We start from the raw sequence: 24,242 nt of genomic DNA, 5'->3' as shown, positions 1-24,242 counted from the left end.
GGAGCCGAACATCGACTGAAACCTGAGAGAGAAAGCGAAATAATTTTTCTTTCCGCCGACTTTCAGACACTTCTTCTTCTTCTTCTTTTTGTTTTTGTTTTTTACATTGACTCGGCGGATAGAAGCTGCTCAGGATGTAACGTACAGCAGACAGAGCGGTATGGGGGCGGGCGGACCCTCATCATACTCTGTCATTATTCTCCATTTAAGATAGGAGAGTCCGCGCGCCCGCAGTCTGTTCAGCAGCCTCAGATCCAGCGGCGGAGACACCTGCAGCACAGGTGAGACGCATCTCTCATTTCTTGAACGTCAGAGCGCTGCACGTCGTCAGAGATAAAGGTTCTGTAATGCCGGTAGTTTTTGTGACTTTGAGGGTAAGAAACGGCACAGAGACCTGGTTAAGAAAGGACATTTTTACGGTGCAGTTCCTGATCATTCATGATCGCCATCACAGTGACGGCATCGGTCTACTCTTCTACACATCAGAGACACGTGAGCTGAAACACGGAGACTGAAGGTTCATCCAACCACAGATGAACCCGTTTGACATTTTGATTTTACTTGAAAGAGAAGCAGACTCATTCCATTGAAGTCAAACGTGTTGGCGGTTACAGGAATAACAGTAATGTCACCTCAGTCCACGGTTTGGCTGAGCTCACCCACGATCCAAAACCACTCACTTCATCCTCTGTTAGCGAGCGCGCAGCACCCACAGTTTCCTTCTCACTCAAGAGCCACGCGATGGTTTCTGGACAGTCGCCTCGCGTGCAGCGGTCAGAACGAGCATCAGGAGCATCAGTGAAACTTCAACGTTTCCTGCAGCAGGAAAGGATAATTACAACTGTGCCAAAGAAGTGTCTGCAGTTTAGCGCGTAATGACGCAGAAATCCAACCCATAAAATGCTCTTTTCTATACGGCCTGGGGTGGATTCTCACAGGAGAGCCCCTCCTGTTCAGGGCAGCATTGGCTGGATAAAAAACAAAGGACAGATGTGGCGTTTGGAAAGTTGGTCCTGCTGAAAATAGCAACAACGTTTTGTCACATTTAGCTTCAAATCATGTTTGAAAAAGTGGTGTGACTTTTTGAAAGTCATTTTTAACACATTTAACACAGTATTTGTTAACTGTGAAAATGTATTAAATAATTAAATCTAAATCTAAACGTTAAATCTAAATTTTACGCCTAAATGTTAAATCTAAATCTAAATATTAAATCTAAATGTAAAATCTAAATGTTAAGTCTAAATGTTTAATCTAAATGTTAAATCTTGCCAGCATCTTGAATTTGCATATTAGTTAAATATTTAGTTTCACACAAAACATTGACATTTAACGTTTAGATTTAGATTTAATTATTTAATAAAATTTCAAAGTTAACAAATATTGTGTTAAATGTGCTAAAAAGTGACTTTCAAAAATTCACACCACTTTTTCAAACATGATTTGAAGCTAAATGTGACAAAACGTTGCTGTTATTTTCAGCAGGACCAACTTTACAAACGGCACCCCACAGAAAGAAGCTCAAATGAAATGTGGAGAATGCCTGAAGCTGACGACGAAGCCGTGCGTCTGTCTCTATGCACTGTAAGCATTTCCCCGTAGCACCCAGAAATTCGTGGTGGGGCACTTACTCTTGCTGTCCTCTCCTGTCTAGAACCTTGCTTGTGATGTGTGGAAATCTCATATGTACGTTGCTTTGGATCTGATGCAATTTACTTCATACATATTTTAATTTGTCCAGAGTGGAGCGGAGGCCCTGGGGCTGGAGCAGCGATAGTGGTGGTTCGGGCTTAGGTTGAGTGATCCTGGTGACAGTGGTTTCTGCTCATGAAGCATGAATGACAAGCTGTTTACAAGCAGGATACATCAACTGGTAGATGTCTTTGAGAAGTGGTGTATGACAGCAAGACATGAGTCACTGAAAGTACCATAAACCACTGAAACAGCACCAGCACACACTCCTCATGTGTGTTTCATGTTCAGCTTCTTAGATTTAGACAAGCTTTATTGTCATTCAGTGGACAGCAAGTGTACACTGAACGAAATTTCAATTGCAACAGGCTCAGCACGGTAGAAAATACTTAAAAAGTGTATATATGTACAAAATATATATGTATATACATATATATATAAATGAAAAGTATGTAGTGATATGTACAGTATCTTAAAGTATGTTAAAATAAACAGTAGAATAATTATGGTATACACAGTATGAAAATACACAGTGTGTAGAATAAACCATGATGATGTGCAGTAAGTGAAAGAAATAAGCAGCATAAATATACATTGTGTGCAGAAGATGCTCATTTAGAGATCAGCTGTCTGATGGCCTGACGGGAAGAAGCTGTTACAGACCACAGTGGGGGTGTGAGGAGTCTAAGACTACAGAAGCTGTAAACTTCTGGTGCCTTCTCTCTTGTTCCTGCTGTCTCCCAGGATGCACTGCTTCAACTCGTCTGATCCGGTGGCAGTGAACGCCACCCTGATGTTTGATTTTAACAAAGACAACGAGAATCTGTGGAGCAGACGTAGTCAGGACGTCCCCCTGCCTCCCTGTTCCTCCTCCTCCACCCCTCTCGTTTCCCAGTGCACCGTCTGTCTGGACCGGATCGTGCACGCCGTGTGCCGTAACCTGACGGATGGTGTGAACGTGATGATGGAGGCTGGAGGACACCACGTCAAAATCTCAAAGAGCGGTAAGAAGCTCACAGCTCATCTCATCCGAGACTCTGACTCCACTGAGAAAAGCTTCACGGTGTCTCCACGGTGAGCGCTAATAGGTAACAGTGGTCCTACTAGAAGCAGTGGTTTCATGGCAGCAGCAGCAGGAGAAGCACAGCTGTTTGTAGAGAAAGTAGTGATGGTAATAGTAATGGCAGTAATAGTATTAATTTAGTATCTCTCTGAGAACCAACTCAAAACTGGAAACTTACTGGAAACCACACGCACACACACACACACACACACACACACACACACACACACACACACACACACACACATTGTGGTATTGCTACTTTTACTTCAGTAAAATATCGATAAGTATATAAGTACCTTTTCCACCACTGCTGACTGCAGTGACATCTACTGTCACTATCAGTTATTGTTGATTTTAGTGGCTCTGTGTGTTACTATATATAAATATATGTATGTTTGCATATACAAATATGTATATGTATATATTTCATGTACTTGTGTACAAGTATACTGATATACAAGTATACTTGTATATTCATTTGCATATACAAGTATGCTTGCATATGCAAATATATGTGTATTTGCATATACAAATATACTTTATGCAGAGTTATGGTTGATTTTAGTGGCATATATATGAGTTTATGAGTTCAGCTTTGCAACAATGCATTTCCATTTGTCATCTATACATCAAGTAATATAAGCAAATAGAAACAATAAGAGGTAAACCAACACAGGGAAAGCTCCCACACGAGTTTTTGTAGACCTGCTGTGCACCTCTGCATCAGTCTTTCTAGGAATCCAACCTTGTCGGTTGGATTCCTAGAAAGACTGATGGTCCACAAAGCAAACAAATGGTTTGAAAAGTGAAACCAAAATGAACACACTGATCAACAAATTCTGATGAACCTGGATGGACAGCTGCACGTACCTGCAGTCATTTCTTGTGTTCAGGTGGGGTTTTACAGTACATTTCCCAGACTGACTGACTGACTGACTGACAGAAATTTCTGTAACTTCAGTAATGTTTTCTGCCCTGCTCAAGAGTCACTGCAGCCCCCACAGAGTCACTGCAGCCCCCACAGCCTTTCCCTGCTTTTGTTCCTCAGGGTGTTGGAAAGTTTCCTCTCATTTGTGTGATGGAGGATTTTTGGACATATGATTGTGGCTCTGTGAAGAAATCCATCCCTTACTTTAAACTGAATGAGGAAGCTGTCTCTCTCCCTCCCCCTCCCCCACTGAAGCTGTCTGTGGTCGGTGCAGTGGCAGTAGCAGCATGGTTTGTAGTAGCAGCAGTAGCAGTTGTTAGCATATCAGTGATAGTAGTAGTTGTTGTAATAGTTAAATAGCAGCAGTGCTACTGTGAGTGATGGTGTGTATTAGTAGAAACAGTGTTTTCATCATTAACCATGAGCTCTGTTTTATTGCAGAATGCCCTGAACCCCCCCATGATGGTAAGTGTCATTTAGATTCAACACTTCTTCTGCTGACTCAGGTGACCCCCCTGTCACACACAGTGGCATGTTGCATACAGATATTTCCACGAATACTTGTGGCAGAGCTGAGACATGAGCAGGTGGTGCAAGCGGGTGGAGCAGAACTGCTACCCACAGAAACACACCTACACAGCCAAACTGGTTAAACTGGGTAAACTACCCCAAACCAGATGATGTGAGATCCACAGAGACGGACAGAGACAGAGACAGAGACAGGGACAGACAGACATACAATCACAGTAACAGTGACAGCTCTAATAACAGACTCTTAACTCTTTGTAGTACATATAGCATAGTACATACAAATATGACATATTTATCTATGTGATATATGTTTGTATTGGTACATGTATGTAATACAGCACAATGGATGTAATAGTAACAGAAGTATGACCCGATGGAGCAGTGGGTGTCAGGCGGGGACACGGCAGGAGACGTAGCTATAATCTACAATCAGTACGAAGACTCTAGGGAGGAAGCTCCGTTAGTAACCAGCCATGGTAGGACATGACAGCAGAGGGAGAGAAGAAGACAGCTTGGCACATCATTGGAGGTCACCGACAGTCCAATCCTACGGCAGCATAACGACCAATGAAATGGAAAGAGGACATTTTGAACAGATTTCATATTTTGGTAAAAAAAACCCCACCAGGTTTAACTCTGTGTTTCTGTCCTTCGTGTGTCTCCCTGCTGTCTGTTGGCCTTATGTGTCTGACAGATGGTCCACAATGGCAACTGCCTGTTGCCATCATTCTCATCCTCATTCTCATCATCATCATTATCATCATCATCATCATCAGGTGTTTCTTCAAGAATAAGAAATCCTGCAATACTCCAGAGGAGCTCAGAGGGTAGGTGGAGGTGTAGTCAGTGTTATCTGAGCATCAGTAAATCAGTACATTTAATATGAGTCATTAGTGTAATGACCATCAGCCAGCTGACGGAGGCTGAAGCTCCTCCCCAGGTTAGACCTGGATCTCTAATAAATACAGCAGAGGACATCCTGGTTCTGTCTGGACGAGGCGATGAATGTATGAGCATGTTTTATGTCCCTGAAGATCTAAAACACATGCTAATCTTACCTTTTGAAATACATTTCTTTCAGTTAGGATACTTAATTTTCATTATTTTTGCCTTGAAAACAGTTACAATAAGGGGCCGTCATGGACCCATTAAAAGTTCTCTAACGTGGACTAAAGACCAAATGAAGAAAAGGACTGACCAGTGGACATAAGACTGTCACGGATTGAGACCAGTGTGAACGTGGACTGAAATACTTCCCATAGAGTGCATGAAGACCCATCTTGAGAAAACTACTTTACTTTTGTGATAGTTAGTTAAAGGAATATTTCCTCTATAAATCACATCTTCAGTGAAATCAATTTGCAGAGATAATAGAGTCCCACAGCCATCAGACTGTAAAACAATGCACAGGAACATCCACTCAAAAGCAAGCTGCACTGATAACCTGATCACGTCTCACATTGTCCCTCTCTTCTCATGTTCTCTTTTCATTACATAAGTGTGTATGTATTGTTTAGATTGTACATTTCCATACGGCATATAACGTCTGCTGTAACGTGAATTTCCCCCATTGTGGAATAAATAAAGTCTATCTTATCTTATCTTATCTTATCTTATCTTAAGTCCTGGTCTCAGTCAGCATTCCACTGACACACTTTAAATGTTTTGACTCAACCTCTGATCATCATGAGATGATCTTTTTGAAAACACAAGCGTGAATGAGCTGCACTGACGCCTCTTCTGTGGTTACAGAATGGAAATCTAGACACACGAATATGAATCATCAGCCATCTCTGAAGAGACACCCTGAAGGAGGCCGAGATCCACTCACACCTTCATCATTTTCATAATAAAAGTTAGAAAAAGACCAATGGACTGTGAGTTTGTGTGATATTTTATAGATGTACTGTAGCCGATAATCTTCATCTTTTATTTGTTACTGTAGTTATTTGGAAACACAGCTCATCAGAAACCCCAACTACACAAGAGAGACTATTGACGGCCACAGAAATGTCCTCATCCTGTCCTATAAGCGTTAGCTCTTGAATTCAGCCCTGAACTGTTAACCTGCCTTTCACCCTGTCAGGTGGTCTGAGGAAGGCAGGAGCATTTAAACCTCCTCATCCTCCTCCCTCCCCCTGTGATCTCCTGGGTGCTCTCATTTGAGCCCTTTGGGTATGTAGTAAACTTCAAGTCAAAACACTCACATGACAAAACATAATAACTCAACAACCCCCCCCCCCCCCCCCCCACAGCAAAAGGAAATATGAGTCAGAGCATGGTTAATGTCACAGAGCAGACTGAACGTATGCTGAAGCTCCTTCAGGTTCTTTGATGCTCTTTCACATTTCCAGTAAGCCACCATGAAAAGGCCAATGATGCCTACAGGAAGGTGGGTGAGGATGGGCAGCATGCTGTTAGCTAATGGTGTGAAGAAGAAGATAAGTAGAATTCCTCATTATTATTATTACTATTACACAGCAATCTCTGCTTTGTTTGCTATGGTGGTGACGTATATCTGTATGTTACTGTTTGGTTTATTTGGTGGCTCAGTCAGCGTACTGGGTAGCTTAAAATGCTCTTAGCATTGTTCATTTAGCATGCTAGTTGGTTTAATATGTTGGCTGTTGGATGTATGGTGGCTCCATCAGCATGCTAATTAACTTAACATGCTAGCTGGCTTTTCTTTCTCTCAGGCAGCATGCTGACGTCCTTCATCAGAATCAGAATCAGAAATCCTTTATTAATCCCCGAGGGGAAATTGTTTAGATTGTTTACTTAATATGCTCTTAGCATGGTTACTTATCCTAACCCTACCATGCTAGTTAGCTTAACATGTTGCACCTGTTTTAGTGCTTGCTAAGTTAAGGGAGCTGAGGCTGACTGGTTGTTGCTTGGTGGGTGGACCAGCCTGCTGCACTGGTAGCGATATGCTGGTTAGCTTGACATGTTGTTAGCTAACATGGGCAAAGCTAGTATGGACAAACTGGTCAAAACACCACTCATCCTGAGAGCGGTGGGGCAGAGTGGAGGCGTACCACTTCACAAATACAGCTGACCAGTTTTAATGTTGGTATCGAACAACGCACTGACATTACTGATGTCTGGGACAGAAGACTAAAGACAGCTGAAGGACACCTGGGGAGGGAGAAAGATGGCACAGCATCTTCGACCTATGTAGATATAAATTACAATAAATAAATAATATTGTTTGGCCTGAAGACAGACTGCCTCGTCGTTTTGGTTGTGCACACAATTTAATGTCATGCAAGACTTCATGCATCATGTTTTTTCATTACAAGTTAATATAATGCAGTACAATACTACTAAAGTACCAAGTACTATCAAAGTACCTCAAATTCCACATGAATGAATGAAAACATTAAAATACTCTTACATGCATTTATTAGTTATGAAACCAGAACAATATCTCTAATATCTATATCTATAATATTAATCTATAAAAAAAAAAACCTTTAACAGAGCCGATCTGCACAATAAGGATTTTTACATCAGTAAATCCTAAAACATTGATTTTTGAGACAAACGCATTTCATATTGAAAGGAGACCAGTCAGACCGCTACTTTAAATCATTTTATTTAGCATAAAACTTTCCAGCACAATTAAGCCCAAAAAACCCACAAATTTTTATAGCATATCCAAAAAGCCGTACATTCATTTCAAAATTTCTGATTTGGTCCAACATACATAACCCACAAGAAATCCCCGATAGAATCAAGAATACAGACACCAAATTTCCTAAAAACCTAAGCAGTAGAGTATAGGTACGATAAAACTATTGATCCGACACCGGGAACGTTGGGTTGTTACAGACAGCAACAATAGCAATAATAAAGAAGGAGACGGAAAAAAGAACCATAGACAATAAAAAGGAAAATAAAATAGCATCAACTGTGAGTTTAGAATCAGAAAAGCTTTTCTGCCAGGTACGATTTTACACATACGAGGAATTTGCTTTGGTGAGGTTTGTGCATGACACATCTATTAAAAAGAAGCTATTAAAAAAGTAAAAAATATAACAGTAAGTAAAAAATATAACAATGGTAAAAAATATACAATAAGTAAAAAATATAACAATGGTAAAAAATATAACTAAACATAACTTTCCTTTTTTTAAGATTTTGGTGCTTTTCTTTATTACTTTCAGTATGATAATAAACTGTCTATCTTTGTGTTTTGCATCACTGATCAAATAAAACAAGAAATATGAATTTCTTGGGCTCTGGGGAATTATAATGTCTACTTTTGGCCACTTTACAGACAAAATGACTAATCGCTAATAAAAATAATCGATAGTTATACCATAATTTCAGTGATGTGTCTTTGCCTCCAAGTGGCCGAAAATAAAACAAATAAAAATAATGAATGCAGCTTTAAGTGGCACAAACTCGGCAGATGATTCCACATAATTCAAACCTTTTTTTAACATGTTTGATGTAAAATATTTTGACTTTAACACCGCTAAAACTCAACAATGCTCAATAAATCAACAGATATACAATGTCATTGAAGAGGAAACATTAAAATAAGGTGAAACACCTTTGGACCCGACAGTAAGGCCACATAAAAGCTGATTTCTGGTCAAAGTCTCAAAGTCCAGAAGCCCTGAGATCAGACATGTAAACTGACCTGTGCACAAGCTCCATGCCTGTACATTCGTTCCACTCTTAATGCCACACATTAAACCCTCTGTACAATACAGAGACAACAGGTCCACTGTTATTTCTAAGAGATTATGATAAATTAATCTCCCTGCTTCCACAGAGGAAGATCAATATCATTATCAGTATGAGCTCTGACAATCCAAAACCACATTATTGTGGTATTGCAGTCACATGCCATGATACTCTTCCTTTGCTCATTTCCATTCCCTTACTATCAACCAAGGATCATTTTTTGGTCACTTGATTTTTCATGCAACCATTTCTGTAGGTGCTGTGACCTCTGACCTTTGACCTCCGGGGTAATCGGGAGGCTGGTGACATTTGGGATTTAGGAATAGAAGCTTGTTTAACTGTTACAGTTGCTGGAGCCAAGAGCCCTGATATATCAAGGTCGGGCTGCCGAGTGTGGAATCACGTCTGACTCGTGTTAATCGAGCCCGGGCATCGAAGATTCCTTAGACGCACCGCGGTGAGAGTTTTTAAGACGGCGCACTAAGAAGCAGTTGTTAAAAATAGGAGATATGTTGGAGATAAACACCTAAAAGAGAACATCAAGACAATCTTAATTGCTATCTGTCTCTGATTCTCTCATCCAGCTGCTGAGAGTTGACTCCTCTCTGGAAATGTTTGACCATGTCCCCCCAGGAGAGGAGTGCTGTGTGGGGGTATTGTCTACAACAGCTGTCCCCAACCTGGAGTCGCAGGGGGTGCGCACAATTTTGTCTGCACTGAGGTTGCGAGGTTACCAAAATTCTACTTTTTTTTACGTTAAATTTATAAAATCCCAATAACACACCCAATTGGAAACATCTTTTTGGTCCACATTTAAATTCATTAAGCTGTTTATTACCGCAGACCTTTTTGCAAATAAAAGTTTGTAATTAATCCCTTTATTCTTTTAGTGTGTGTATGCAGGTTTGAGTTGGGGCTGGGGGGCCTGACACAGGCAAGGGGGGCTTCAAGGAAAAAGGGCTGGGAACCACTGGTCTACAAGGTGGGCTGCTGGTGAGGAAATGGTGCTACGTAGTGAAAGCTTCTTGGGTAAACCTGTTTTTCAAATAGCTGTTCCAGCTAAATTTAGGAATCAGGTCCTGCAGGCTTCTGGGACACAAAGTGTACCACATCGTCATGAAATATTTCTTTTTGCCACATCTGACGAAGGATGTGTCTAATAGCTTGAAGACATGCAGCACCTGTCAGCTAACAGGAAAACCTAACCAGAATGTCAAACCAGCACCACTGTTTCCGATTCCAGCTATTTCTCTGCCTCCAGAGTACGTGGTTGTGGACTGTGTCGGCCCCCCACCACGCTCTAAAGCTGGCAGCAGTTATTTTCTGTTCTGTCAAAACAACAAGATGTCGTACAGCATGTCCTGTGATCAGAGTTCAGACTTCTCCTGTCATCTGTTTTCTCACATCCTGAGGCAGTTTCATGTCATGTCTTTCGATGACCACGCTCAGGGTCAGGGGACGCTGGAACACTTTCACCAGACCCTCAAGTCTGTTGCAGACAAACTGCATCGAGCTGAACCAGGACTGGGAGGAGGGTTTACCGTGGAGGTAATACACTGGAGTACCAGTTTTAGCCTGAATGACCTTGTGTTTGGACGCAGAGTCCGCGGTCCGGTGGCTTTGCTGCAGGATAATCTTTCTTGTTCAGAACCTGCTGAAACTTGACTGAATATCTACACGGCTTCAGACATTGTTTGTATGCAGCAGGTGAAACGGCAGAGGCAAAGGTTGGTAGCAGCTCAGGCCAAAATGAAGAAATTTATATGATCGGACAGCTGAGTATCACCAGTTCAGACCTGGAGATCAAGTGCTGGCTTTGTTGGCCACTGTTAGTTTTCCATTCCAGGCCAGATGGGCCGGGACTCCCGCTTTCCTGGTGGGGACCATTGCTTTGGGCTGGCATGTTGGCGTTGGGGAGACAGGTGAGGCTGGTGGCATAGCTTCACTTGGTGGTGAATGATTTGTCCAAAGTGCCTGATGAGGAGCTGCTCTTAATCAAAGCTATCTGTGCATTTGGAAGAACACAATACTGTTGGAGACAAAAGCTTTAGCAGGTCTCTGATCATCGATGCAGAGGTTCAACGTATGCTTGAAAATTATACTGCTGAATGTATTCAAGTTGGGCTTCTCCATGTTTAATAGTGGAGAAATCTGACGAAAGACCTTGTTTTTGTACAGACTGCCACAGGGTGTGACTAAGCCAGATTCCTACCCAATCCCTTGCATTGCATTGAGTTTGCCAAAGCCACAGTGACATCTGGGCAAGGTGGTAGGACAAGGCCAGGTGCGTCCAGCGCAACAGAAAATCATGGCAATGGCACAGTATCCAGTTCCTACAACAAAGAGTTCTCAACGAGCGTTGCAGAATGTGAAAGCTCCTGTTCTGGTAGCTCCACGGATGGATCGTCCATCTAAGTTACAGGTGGATGCCAGTTTGCTGAGCTCTTACAACCTGATGATGAGGGCAACGGCCATCCTCTTAGTTTCTTTTCAGGGCATTGAAAAGGTTGCACTGATTTCAGCCATACAGCATTTTGAAGTGCATGTGGGTTCAGGTGTTGTGCCATTGGCTCCTTGAACTCGTGTCTGTCTCGCATCTTTGTCACAATACTTCAGGCGTGGCTGTAACGCTACTCAGAAAAGTGTGTGACTTTCATCTACAAGTACTCAAACTGTTGACTCACATCATATCACATCTCTGTGAATATGGCCAGTTTTACTAAGCTGGTGTTGAGGAGGCGAAAACCTCAAGAGGAAGCACTGAGAGGAAGTCGGTGAGAGCTTGTTAACAACTACTGTGTGGTTAAAGTGTTTCTCAATGAACTTCACCATTGATTTACTGCCACAAGCCGAACAGACGAAGATAAATCTGTGAGCAGATACTGCAAGTTTGTTCTCAACAACGGAGAAGGTTGAGTAGGTGAACGTTACGACTGGAAAACACTCTATGTTTCCAATGACACAAAGACCTGGAACAAGTTCACGGACTCCACCTGAAACAAGTTAACCAACTCCCTGTTTTCAGGGTCACGTGACGGCTTCATGTCCAATCACAACATCATTTATGACAACCAATTCTCAGGCCAAGCTGGAGCTGTCTACATCAGTGGATGGAAGTAAATCAATACAGAGCTTCAGTGAACTTTAAAATTCTCATGGTCACTCAACTGCAAACTGTTAAGACAGTCCTGATCTTTGAGGGAACGATAGTAAAAAACGGAGGAAGCCATCGTTGTGACGTTAGCTAGTCATTCAATTTGACCGTACCCTGCTGTACCAGAGTGTGCTGCTCCACAAACGAGAGGCGACGTGATTAGCGATCAGTTTTGAGACAGAGGTCGATGTCAAACGACAAGAAACCGCTTGATAAACTGTCAACTTTTTGTCAATTTACCAGCTGAACTGCAAGTTGGCTAACTGATAGTTAGCGAACTGTAGAGGGCAAGCTTACTTGGCAGATAGCGGCTATCTCCAAGCTCATCAACTAGCCACTCAAATAGTGACTATGTCGAACAGCTTACAGCAAAATTCAGAGAGAAAATCTGTTTTGAAAAGCAACATTTTGAACGGAAAATTATTTTCTTTTGTAAAACTGTGTTTTCTATGAACATCGGGCTCCTGGACTTTGGAATAACCTCCATAAACAAACTGAAAACCATCATTTTAGACTTCTCTTTCACACTTAGTACTTATTTCCCCTCTCTATAGCTCTGTAACTTTAAAAATATAATAATATCACATATCCCATTATATTTAATACATTTTGTATGTTGCATATGTCATTAATTTCTATTTAATTTCATTTTAATAGTAAGTAGTAGTAGTTTAAAAGTTATAAAAAATCTAAAATATTATCCTTATTCTTAATATTGTTGTTCTTGTTCTCCTACAGCAGTGATTGCATCGCTTGTTATCGTTGTTCAGACGCTGATGTGTTGTATCACATGACCTCGTTTGACGTTGTCGTCCACTATCTCGATGTTAATAAGTCCATCTGCAGGACTGTATGAAATGCTCTCGCTGGCAGATCCTCGTCTCCTGCATTTGCCGGTTTTCCAGAGCCGCAGACCCACACCAGCAGCGATAAGGATACTAAATACAGGAATTGCAACTGTCCACGGGGCCGGACACCAACTCGGGAAGATGCAGGTCAAAGTGGAGTTCACTGAAAGGACACAAAGACGAGTGGAAGCAGGTCACACCGTGTTTCTACCCCAAAAACATCGTCTTGCTTCAAATTCAAATTCATGTCATTGGTTTATGATCAAAAACCTGCAACAACTAAGGACACCCAGTCGGCCTGAGCTGGACTGTAGGCTGCTAATCAGTAAAAATCTTATCTTATATTCTAATCTTATAATAATCTTCTTTTATTATTAATGTGAACATTATGTCCACTATACGACACTATACAAAAAACTTTATTCAAAGCTTTGTAAATCTCCACTGGCTGCTTCATCTCTGCCACCTCAGATATTTCACCTTCTTATCTTATCTTATCTTATCTTATCTTATTCCAGAAAAACACTCCTGGCAGAGATCTGCACTCTGCTTACTGAACTCTTGTAACAGAGCAAAAAAGGACAAAACTCTGCAGGATTTAAAAAATCTTTTTGTATTTTTTAATGAATTTGTTTTATTAACACTTTGCTACTCAAACGTGTCACAGAGGAACACTGAAGGCGGCGTGCTGCCAAAACCACATCTGCTGATTAACAGCGTTCAGAAAATCAAGAGGACGTTTCGTTTCAGCGTTGGCGAACACAAACCACAAAGAGGGGATTTCATCAGATTAATCCCAGTAATGATATTTCCACTCCCTGCTTATTTCAGAGCGCTCCAGGTGAAAACCACAACTCAACAATTCTGTAAACTCTTTCTCAGTTTCAGGCTCTAACAGCTTTTACTTAAATATACCTGCTCAATGATTTTGATCATTCTAAATGCTAAATTATTGTCTTTTACTGACTTCTGTTTTTAATTTTCCTTTAAATGTGTTTTATTTTTATCTTTCTATTCTCTTCTAATTTCTTTCTCTCTTTCTTTGAAATGTATGATTTTCATGTATTTTTATGCTTCTATAAAGCACTTTGAATCGCCTGGTGTATGGACTGTGCTATACAAATAAATTTGCCTTTACCTGCGCTGCCACATTTGACACCAATTAGAAAAAGTGCAGTTTTATTTTACTTTTCACCGCTGGATTCTTTGACAGTCTGATGAGAAATGTTCAAATGTTCTGCATCATTTATCAAATCTGTGTGAAATGATGTCAAACCACACACTGACTCACCTTTGGGGGGCGGATCAGCGCTGTACATGAGAAGGCTGCAGTTAACTAGAAAACACAGAGAAAGTGAACAAATCAGTCAGACCAGAAGATGGATAGTCGTGTTTCTATCATGTTGTAGCTTTAGTCTAATTAGTGCAGTTTCCATCCAAATGTAGAGCAAATTTTAAGCTAATTAAAAAAAAAGAAAAGATGACTGAAAGCTAGTTTCCATCCACACTGTTGTGTGAGTCGATGGTTGATGGAGGTAAACAGCTGATTCTCCAGTCAATGATATTAAATCAGTGCAGAACAAGAGACACGAGACGTCATCAACAGAGCTTCAGTCAACAGGAAACACGTGATGTTAATTATTATTATTATGACTAAATATCATGAAAACGAGACGAGACGCAACGTAAATGCTGGTCATGTGACGATAACTATAATTAAACATATAATGCAATACTGTTGACGAATAAAAACGAGACTAAATGTGGTTTACAAAATAAAAGCTCTGCTAAAACGTCTCGAGACAAAATGTTCTAAAGTTATTTTGTCTCGTTTAGTCGCATTGTTCTTATTATTTTGCAGTATTTCTGTTTCCTGTGCCTCACTTCAGCGGCTGCATCAGGTCGCACTGCGCAGTCGCAGTGACGTCACTTCCTCAATCCCGCTCGCGGCGTTATTTAGAAGATGTAGCTGCGGTAGGTTAGCGTTAACGACAGACAGCTGACAGAGGACGGACCGATGGACGGCCGGCCGGCTTTGGTTGGTAAAATAAATATGTTGTGAATTCACATCAGAGCGTCTTTATGTCTGGAATGGATGTCTTCTTCAGTCTATAAGCCAAGAATAATAAAATAAGAAGATAACCTTGTTTGAACTGTGAAATGTTGTTTGACTAAAAGAACATTTTGGTTTCGTCTATACTACTAGATACTACATTGACTGGGTTAGATAGAACTGCATCACTAAAAAGAGACTAAAATACAGTTTTCATTGACTAACCCTAGACTAAAACAGTCAGGGATAACTCTGACTAAAATAAACTAAAAAGAGTATGAACGTGACTAAAACTAATAAAAACTAAAATGACAGCTTGACACAAAGACTAAAACTCAAACAGGCTGCCAAAAACAGCAGTATCTTTAAGTAAAATCTGCACGACACCTCTCGGTTTAAAGGAAATATGCAGCTCGAGCGAACGCTTTGTGGCTTTAGTGTTTCCAGCTTCCTTTCAAACCGCCCACATGGCTTTGGCAGCTCTGTGGACAGATGACAGGCACAGCAGCTCTTCTGCAGCTGGCACTCACCTCTGCAGTGGGCGTCTCTGAAGTCCTGAAGAAAGGAGGAGACACAGAGACGAAGGACAGCTCAGTGAGATTCACTCGTCTTCAAACATTACATTACAAACCACGAAGACGACTGCGGCTGTTTGCTCACACTTTAATCCTCAGGTGGCGATTTTAAAGATCGCTTTTTAGCCGTGCTACTGCAGGGCTAAAGATGTCATGTGGTAATGTCCATCTGTCAGTCGGTCCATCTTTTTGTACTTGGACATTCTTGGTTCCCTGAGGATGAATCCTACCAACTCTGGTGATCCTCTGACTTTTCCTCTAGCGCCACCATCAGGTCAACATTTCAAACCAGTCCTTTGCTTTATGCCTCATCGGCCTCAGCTCTACTTTGTGTTAGCTAGCAAATGTTAGCATGCCTACCTCCAGTATACAGTCCTCTGTGTAGTGCAGGTAGTCCTTGCAGTCTCTCAGGGTGATGGACTCGCTCGTCACATTCAGGACCAGGTCACTATTATTTGAGGGGGAGTTGCGGGCGATGACGACTTCCTGGAAATAAACGGATCCATTCAGATTTACTGCGACAGCATTCTGTGTCAAAGTGAACAGACTTGTTTTTCTCCCTGAGAAAACACAAACAGAGCGTCACTGCTCAGATTTCGTCACACCGTTTAAAACAATGAAGAGAAGAAGAAAAAAGTGGAGCTGCAGGGAGTTTCCAGAGGCGTTCACGGGCAGAGAGGATGCCTCCGGCTGAACGCTTAGCAAAGCGGAAGCCGAGGAATGAAAGTCGCTGAGTCATTGCTGGTATTACATCACACCATCAGACACTATTTCCTGCCACTCAGCGGCAACACGTGACGGCCTCACAGCAACTTTCTAAAAGCCAAACGATCACTCAGCGACACCAGAGGTCACCTGAGTGAAGCCACTGAGCCGCAGGTCCTGAGTCTGGTCGCTGCAGCAGCCAATGGGAGCTCAGATGACGGCCGACCTGCACGTCGTCGCTGAATATTTGCTTCTGTTAACTCGGGACAAAGTGGCTGCGAGCAGAATGTCTGACTCTCTGATCACCTAAACTATCAGAGACCGTCTCAAACAGCAGAATCATCCTGTAGTCTCATCTCAGCATTAGAGCTTTTTAAAGAGCCTCATTAAGAAACCTGGCGCAGGGGGGTGCTGGACTTACCTCCTCATCCTCCCAGCACGTATCGCAGGTGGTCGATCTGGGCGGTTTGGACAGTTCGTACAGGAACAAACCATCAGATTGTTGTTTGACCTCGCAGGTTAGCTCTGACTGAGGATCTGCTGCAGCTGCAGCGAACATCAGAACAACTAAAAGAGAAGGAAATGAAGCAAAGACACATCACAGGTCACTCGATGTGCAACTAAACTGTAAAGTCAGGCATTAACGTGCTGCAGTGGGGTCATCGCGTGGAGCTCACTGGAGGTACGCCATCCATGTCTGAAATTATCACAGCACGCAACCAGTGGCAATAAAAACAGACAGTACGTTCATGGAGCTCTGAATGTGCCGTCAGAGGGAATATGCATGTTTGCTTGACAGTGAAATATCTCACCAACGATTGGACGGACTGCAATCAAACGAGGTTCAGACACTGATGTTCCCCTCAGGATGAACTGTAACCACGTGCCATCATCAGGTCAACACTTTAATCTGACTAATACTCTGGTTTATGACAACACCCGCAAGACTGATGGCATTATGGACCATGTCATAAAGAACTAACACACAGAGGACAGAGAGACAGAACAGAGGACACTCGACGCCACAGAGCGGCGCACAACAAGGCCAACGCCGCCGCCGTGGCCGGTGGAGCGTGAGATGAACACGAGTGAAAGAATGACTCGTCTGTGGCAGCGAGGCCTCTTTCTGGCCGCTGGTCCATCAGTTTGTTTGTGTAACCAGCGCTGCGCTCGCCTTGCTGTGGGTCTATGGGCAGACTGACTCATAACCAGGCAGTGGTTAGCTTCGTGTTATGAAGCTCGCAGCAGCTGGGGAGCTTTACTCTGTGACATCACTCAGGTAAACACACCTTGTGAGAACGCAGCCGCGACGACGCCGTTATCTTTCAGTCAGTCAGTTTGTGTCTTGGACGGATTTAATTTCAAGCGTCCTCGGACTGAAGACGTGCCGGATGTGTTGGACACACTAAAGCCTGGATGGTGCCACAGCAGTGAAGCGGTGAACGGAGTCGGCCCGTCCTCTGGGAGCCGGCTATAACCTGGATGAGCTGCAGGTCTCTTTTCAGCCTCATCCTCATTATATTCGTCTATCATCACATTCTTTATTACATCTTTTGTCATTAGTCAGACATACTTTGGTTTTGATTTTGCAGTTTAGCTTCAGTCGATTCACTGTCATTTAACAGCAAAGCAGAAATAACATTATGAGTGTTATTGCTGATAATTCTTCAGGCTCACATCATGAACACACATCACACCAGGCTGAAATTAAAAAATCCCTCAAAGTTTCACTTCCTGTGTGACAGCGGACATTCAGTCACCTCACTGACTTCACACTCGTCTGATTCGTTCCGGTCTACAACTTTTTGGGCGACTGCTGTTAGTTTGTTTTGAATCCAGTTCCACACATGTGGATCTGATTTGATGTAGTATTCCTCTTTTCCTTCCCTCCGCATGATGTGAGTGAACACACATCATGTCTTTAACCTGTTAGCACCTGTTCGCGTGCAGTCTGTGGCAGCTGTTTCACACTGTGAGCGTGTCGTGACTCATGTTAGAGAGGAGAACCCATTTATTCTGATTATTACTCTTTATCTACTGATCGCTTCATCTGGTCTTCGTTTGTTTTGTCACTCCACTCTCGCACGCTCTCTGTAGTCACGTGTTTTTGAATCAGCTGGGGGGGCAGAGGTGTGACAGTCAGTCAAAGGGTTTTCGGAAATCGCAGCTGAGATGTGACTTTGAATGAGAGTCATCTGCCCTGATGTTCAGACTGTGTTCAGATAAAGCCTCCGTGAGGGTTTTCTCTGCACGGACAAAGTCCAGACGAGGACACCGTGCACCCTCCGTGTCCTCCCCCGGTGCCTCCCGGACTTTCCCTTTCTCCTCCCTCCGCTGCAGAGCTGCTCCCATCCCGGTGCTGCCCAGGTGGAAAGCCCCCAAACCAGCTGCCACACCTCCGCCTCTTCTGGGAACATTCAACGGAGCTCTTTCCAGAACTTTCTCATCAGGTCTGACACGGTTTCATACAGCGTTTTATTTAAAATTCGCCGTTTTCAGCACAGCTTTGGCTGCTTGTTTGGGCTGAAAACGTGTCGTAAATGTCCGGATCTACGTCTCATGCGGCTGAACTGAAACATTTAGGCTGGTAATAGTGTTAAATGGAGTCGCAGACATGCAGAAAAAAGCATAAATCACGTCTCTGGTTAATGAGTGCAGGTTTGCGCGGCTCGTGCTGGACAGAATCACCGACACCGCACGTGCGCGCTGACAGCGTCTGAAACAACGTGATGCAGCTGATTTTAAGGATTACTCCGTCACCACTGTTTCCAGGCTGAGCTGCTCTCTGCTCTCACATCACTTTCCCCGGTCAGAAAGTTTCCTTGAGTCGGCGGAGACTTCACGCCTGAACTGATTCAGACTCACTTCAAACCACAGGAAGTCAGTCTGGTTTCACGTCTTTGCTCCTATGAACGACTCACCGACTGTCAGTGTCCAAACGATTGTATCCGGCGCCATGTCCTCGAGCTCCGCTCGCGTCCTCCGTCCTTCTGATTCTGATGAAATCTCTGGAGCTGCGCAATTTTTCAGAATGGGAGCGCTGAAGGTTCGGCTCCGCTCGACTGCAGTCGGCTCTTCTCGTCTTCTCGTTCGCCAATCAGCAGGAGTTCAAACTGATGGCAGACACAGATAACGAGCAGAAATCACGTGAGCGCGCCTCATCTCCGCAGAAAGTTCCGACACGCCTCGAGCTTTATCGGAGAGTTTGGTGCAAATGTCACGTGAACTCTTCATGTTTCTTCTTTTTTCTCTCTGTCCACCATAAAGCACAGTAGACTTTGAGCAGGTGTAGAGAAGACCGGGAGCTCGGCGGCGGGGGGGGATATCTACATTTATCATGAAATCTAAATTCATTATCTTTACTTCGGGACACATCAGTGTCTTTATGTCCATAACTGTTTGTCCCCGCGCTGATGCAACTGCATGAAACCCAACACTCAGGAGAGCGACCCTTCATGACGGTGTTTGGACGATAGATGGCGCCATTTCCACAATAACAGAAGTGTGCTGCATTGATTTGCCTGTGCGGTCAGAAGGGTTTGGGGCCTCTGAGAAAACAGTCGGGGCTGGAACCGAAGACGCGTCGGGGCCCCCTAAGGGTCACCACATAAATCTGAGGGGTCGTCACATGACTGATGGGAGAGGAAAGAAGAAAAGTTTGAATGATGACTTCAGAGCAGAAATGTCTCTTTGGTGGGACTGACAACAACTCAGAGACTCTGAGACAGGAGACAGACCCCAACCAGACCCCAGGTCACATGTCAAAGGCTGACCTTTAACCTTTAACAGTTTGTATTTGAGACACTTGTTTTATGTTAGAAAGTGTTTTCAGTTAAAACTTCAACCTCAAGGCTTCGTCATTTGAGTGTGTTAGCATGTTGACATTAGCATTTAGCTTGCAGCACAGAGCTTCCTTGGTTGTCTCATTGCACGCTAACAACATGCTAACATTTGGCCCTACTTTTGAATCATGAACGTTCTGGAGCTCCCGGGGCCCCTGGAGGTCTGGGGCCTCTGTGCACAGTTGACCACAGAACGAGAAGTTGTCGCAGCTACTTATTTGTATTGTTGAAGAATCTGCTATTTATCTTATTTGTTAATCAATTAACTGAAAATGGTAAAAATATGGATCACAATTTCCAAATTACATCCAAAAAAATCCTCAAAATATTCAGTTTAAAGTCACATTAGACAAATAAGGAGAAGCTGGAAGCAGAGATCCATGTCAGACGTTTCAGTGTGTAGTGTAGTGATTTATTGATGATCAGTATCTATTGATTATTCGTCAGTCAATCGACACATTATTTCGGCCTCAGTTGTTTAGCTGTTAATGGAGATCCACATGAAGCTTTGAGGCCATGAATTCACAGAAAACCCATCCATCCATTGTCTATGCCGCTTATCCCTTTCGGGGTCACGGGGGCTGGAGCCTATCCCAGCTGTCGGCAGGCAGGAGGCGGGGTACACCCTGGACCGGTCACAACCATTCACACTCACACTCACACCTAGGGGCAATTTAGAGTCACCAATTAACCTAATGAGCCTGTTTTTGGTCTGTGGGAGGAAGCCGGAGAGAACCCACGCATGCAGAACACGCAAACTTCACACAAAAAGGCCCGACCCGGGAATCGAACCTCGCTGTGAGGCACGCGCACTACCTGCTGCGCCACCGTGCCGCCCTTCACAGAAAACCAAATCAGAAAATCACATCAGATGCCTCCAGCTGACTGTTGCTGTTCTTAAACCTGCTCACTGTGACCAGGCCAGTGTGGAGGTTTCTACATCTGCTCTACTACATCTCAGAGGGAAATACTGTATTTTAAGGCAGCTTTAGGTACTGTTCAGGTTCAAATGTTTGGTGCCACTCTGCTGTTTGTTTTTGCTTTTAACAGAGTATTTTTCCAGTGTCATTTTACTACTTTAACTGAAGTAAAACATCTAAATACTTCTCTGAATTGTTTTTCATTTCTTTTTTTAGAGCAGCATCAGTGAATGTGACAAATAAAACCAGTATCAGTAAATCCTTGTGTGTCAGAAGCAGAAAATCCAGTTTTAAAATGAATCGACCAGGTTTTCAGCTCTGATCCCATCTGTGGTGTTGATCCTGGAGAAGCTGACAAACGAGCCTTCCAGGTGAACGCTGCATGTGTAATGATGCTGCAGAGAGCAGGAGACACACCTGTGTGTGTGTGTGTGTGTGTGTGTGTGTGTGTGTGTGTGTGTGTGTGTGTGTGTGTGTGTGTGTGTGTTTGCAGAACACATTTTTCCTCTTTTTTCAGGACGGTGTCTCTCTTATTGATGCTGAAACAATTACACGCCTCACTGCTTCTCTTATGACTCATTGCAGGCAGGTGACTGCCGCTCCTGCCGCTCCTGCCGCTGCGCGTCTGCAGAAATCTGCCGCCTGATAGGGCGGAGGAGCCGCCTGCAAACAGCCCGGAGAGAAAAAAACAAAACGCTGTTCATTCACAGAGAAGCCGGTGGTGGTTATTTTTAGCGGGAGGAGGTGACAGGCAGAAGACGCCTTTGCAAATATTCCCAGATCCCTTCGCTCCACCTCGAATTAACGCAGGATGTCATCAACGTAAAGCCGTGCGTAAAGAAGCTGCGTGCGGCACCGCGGAAAAGACGTTTGACAGGCAATTTTAGCCCGTTTTCTGGAGGAAGATTTCCACTGTGCTCAGTGCAAACGACGCAGCCGGTGCTCCTGATTTCTCACACAGACTCTCGGTGGATCAGATCGGAGCGTTGCTGCTGTTGCTCAGGATACATTCGTGGGTTTAATTATTCTTTTTTGGGAGCGCGGACACCGAGCGAGCTGCCTCCGTCAGGTGCAGAGCAGAGAGAGAGAATCAGCAGCAGAGGTAAGACAACAGCAGTTTAATGAGACACACACACACACACACACACACGCACACACACACAGAGGCCTGTCTGATATGAATCCAGAAACGTCGATCACACCTGTGCCGGTGCGCCACTGGAGCCAACACATTTAAATGAAGGTTGCTTCATGACGTTCATTAAGGCTTCGTGTGTTACCTGCTCTGGTGTCCCCGCGGCGCTGAGCGTTCGTCTGAATGTTATCTGCATCTTTGGCTGTCAGCCTTCTGCTCCACTTCCTTCATTTCCGAACTCGATTATATGGACCCTTTTGAATTTTATAGGTTATGCACGTCGGTCATAAAACCCAATAAAAGACGATATTCCTGTAATATCTCATAATGATCTCACAGGTGCAGCTGTGTACTGAGTCGTTCACGTGCTGTCGTGTGTCTGTAATGTTTCATCTCCCTACAGGATGTACGGATGTCATGTTCACAGAAGGCTTTCGCAGCGTGTCCTCCCGCAGTATTATTCCTGATTCTACACTGTTATGTCTTCTGTGCTGCTGTGTTTCATGTGCTGTTATTAAGGTGCTGTCCATCTGTGTCTGTCCTCAGTCATCACTGTCTGCTGTGGTGTCTCAGAATACTCTCTGGCCTCTTACATCTCTGAGGGCTTGTATAATGTTCTGGTGGGGCTCCATGTGGACTTTAAAGTGTCTTAATTGTGATTTTTATGGCGCTCTTACTGGTGCAGGGGGATGATTCAATATCATTAAGATGTGATTTTATTTCTGTCAGTTTCTGTTGCCAGAAAGCTTCTTCTAAACCTGAGAGGAAGCGTTTGATTACAAAGCCAAGCGTGTGCAGCCCTGCTGGCAGATCTGAGCTCGTACTCTCAGTATCGAACCACTGAAACCTATGTACTTGTACACACATGTACCTTAACCCTACATCTGTCCAGGGTTTCCAGCGCAGACAGCACTCCTGAATACAGGAAGGGTTCTTATTGGATGTTAATACCCACATCAAGCATGTCAGTAAGCTGACTTCACATCTGAAAAGAAGGAAAGGAACACAAGAACACGATGGAGGACATCGAACGTCTCCTGTTCTTTATTCTAAGTATTTGTTTTTTATCATAACAAAGAGAAGCCACATTTACAGAACTGAATAAAATGATGTGTTTGTGCATCTTTCCTTTGTTGTTGATGATGATTCCGTTGACCAATCAGCAGGTGGCAGTGCTTCTGGCTCCACCTTTAAGTTGGTAGAGACAACAGGACGATGGAGCGTAGCCACAGCTTCTGCCAATGAGAACGCAGAAATAACCAATGTGTAACGAACTGGACTGGACTGTTTGGTTTGAATGCAGCTTTAGACACAGCAGTGCTTTGAGCTAAATGCTAATGTCATCATGCTAATATGCGCACAACAACAATGCCAACATGCTGATGAAACATTTCAGTTTAGCATGCTAACATTTTCTACCAAAGCAGAGTGTTGGACAAATTAAACGGGGACTGATGATGGCGTGAAATTAAAAATCAGATCATCACCGAATGCTGAGCGGAATATGAACGTCTACGGGTGTCAACAGTAGTACAGTGTTTTTATTTTATTCATTTTTAGCCTTATTTATGTACAGCTAACGGGTTAGCATCCAGATGCTGCCTCAAAGAAAACTGTGTCCCTCTTTGATCTGTTATAAAGTACACATCATGTACTAATGTAATAGTGTAACATACTGGCGCTTATTATAGACAAACTCACTGTGATTTAACATTTTGTTCCACTTGAAGCTGATACACGGTAGCCTACGCTGTGCTGTGACAGCATAAATCAAACTGCAGCTTAGGCCAGTTTTTAATTTGAGATGTTCGCAGGTCAGTTGTTTTTCTCAGATGTCCCTGAAGTGTTTTTGAAGGGCAGAAAGATTCAGAAACAATCTGACTGAAGCACAGCCTTGATGGTTTCTCAACGCGTGGCCCATTCACACGTCCAGCAGGCACAGAGCGCCACGATCGTCCCAGGACAGTCGTGTTTGTGTCCTCCTGGTGGATCTAAATCCAATATTCTCTCGCTTTTAGCTCTGTTTTTGGTCTCCACCGACTCCTGAGGGAAATATCTGCTCTTAAGCTGCTAAATGCTCCATATGTTCACCAGC

The 24,242-nt window shown here is 43.4% G+C and overlaps 1 protein-coding gene across 2 annotated transcripts in view; it reads left to right on the top strand.

Moving 5' to 3' along the window:
• Positions 1 to 17,722: 17,722 nt before the first annotated feature.
• The window catches only part of rab3b (RAB3B, member RAS oncogene family), a 17,905-nt gene continuing 11,385 nt past the window's right edge, over positions 17,723 to 24,242 (top strand). Inside the window, exon 1 of one of the 2 annotated variants that reach the window (XM_070960195.1) lies at positions 17,723 to 17,743. The gene's annotated coding sequence lies outside the window, so the exon portion shown is untranslated. Of the gene's footprint in view, positions 17,744 to 21,564; positions 22,115 to 24,242 lie in introns of those variants that run through there. The other variant, XM_070960194.1, reaches the window with a different exon arrangement.

The sequence above is a fragment of the Chaetodon trifascialis genome, chromosome 4 (genome assembly GCF_039877785.1).
Source record: "Chaetodon trifascialis isolate fChaTrf1 chromosome 4, fChaTrf1.hap1, whole genome shotgun sequence".
Classification (NCBI taxonomy): Eukaryota; Metazoa; Chordata; class Actinopteri; order Chaetodontiformes; family Chaetodontidae; genus Chaetodon; species Chaetodon trifascialis.
Note: the sequence above shows the minus strand (reverse complement) of the source record. Positions and strands in the feature narration are given on the sequence as shown.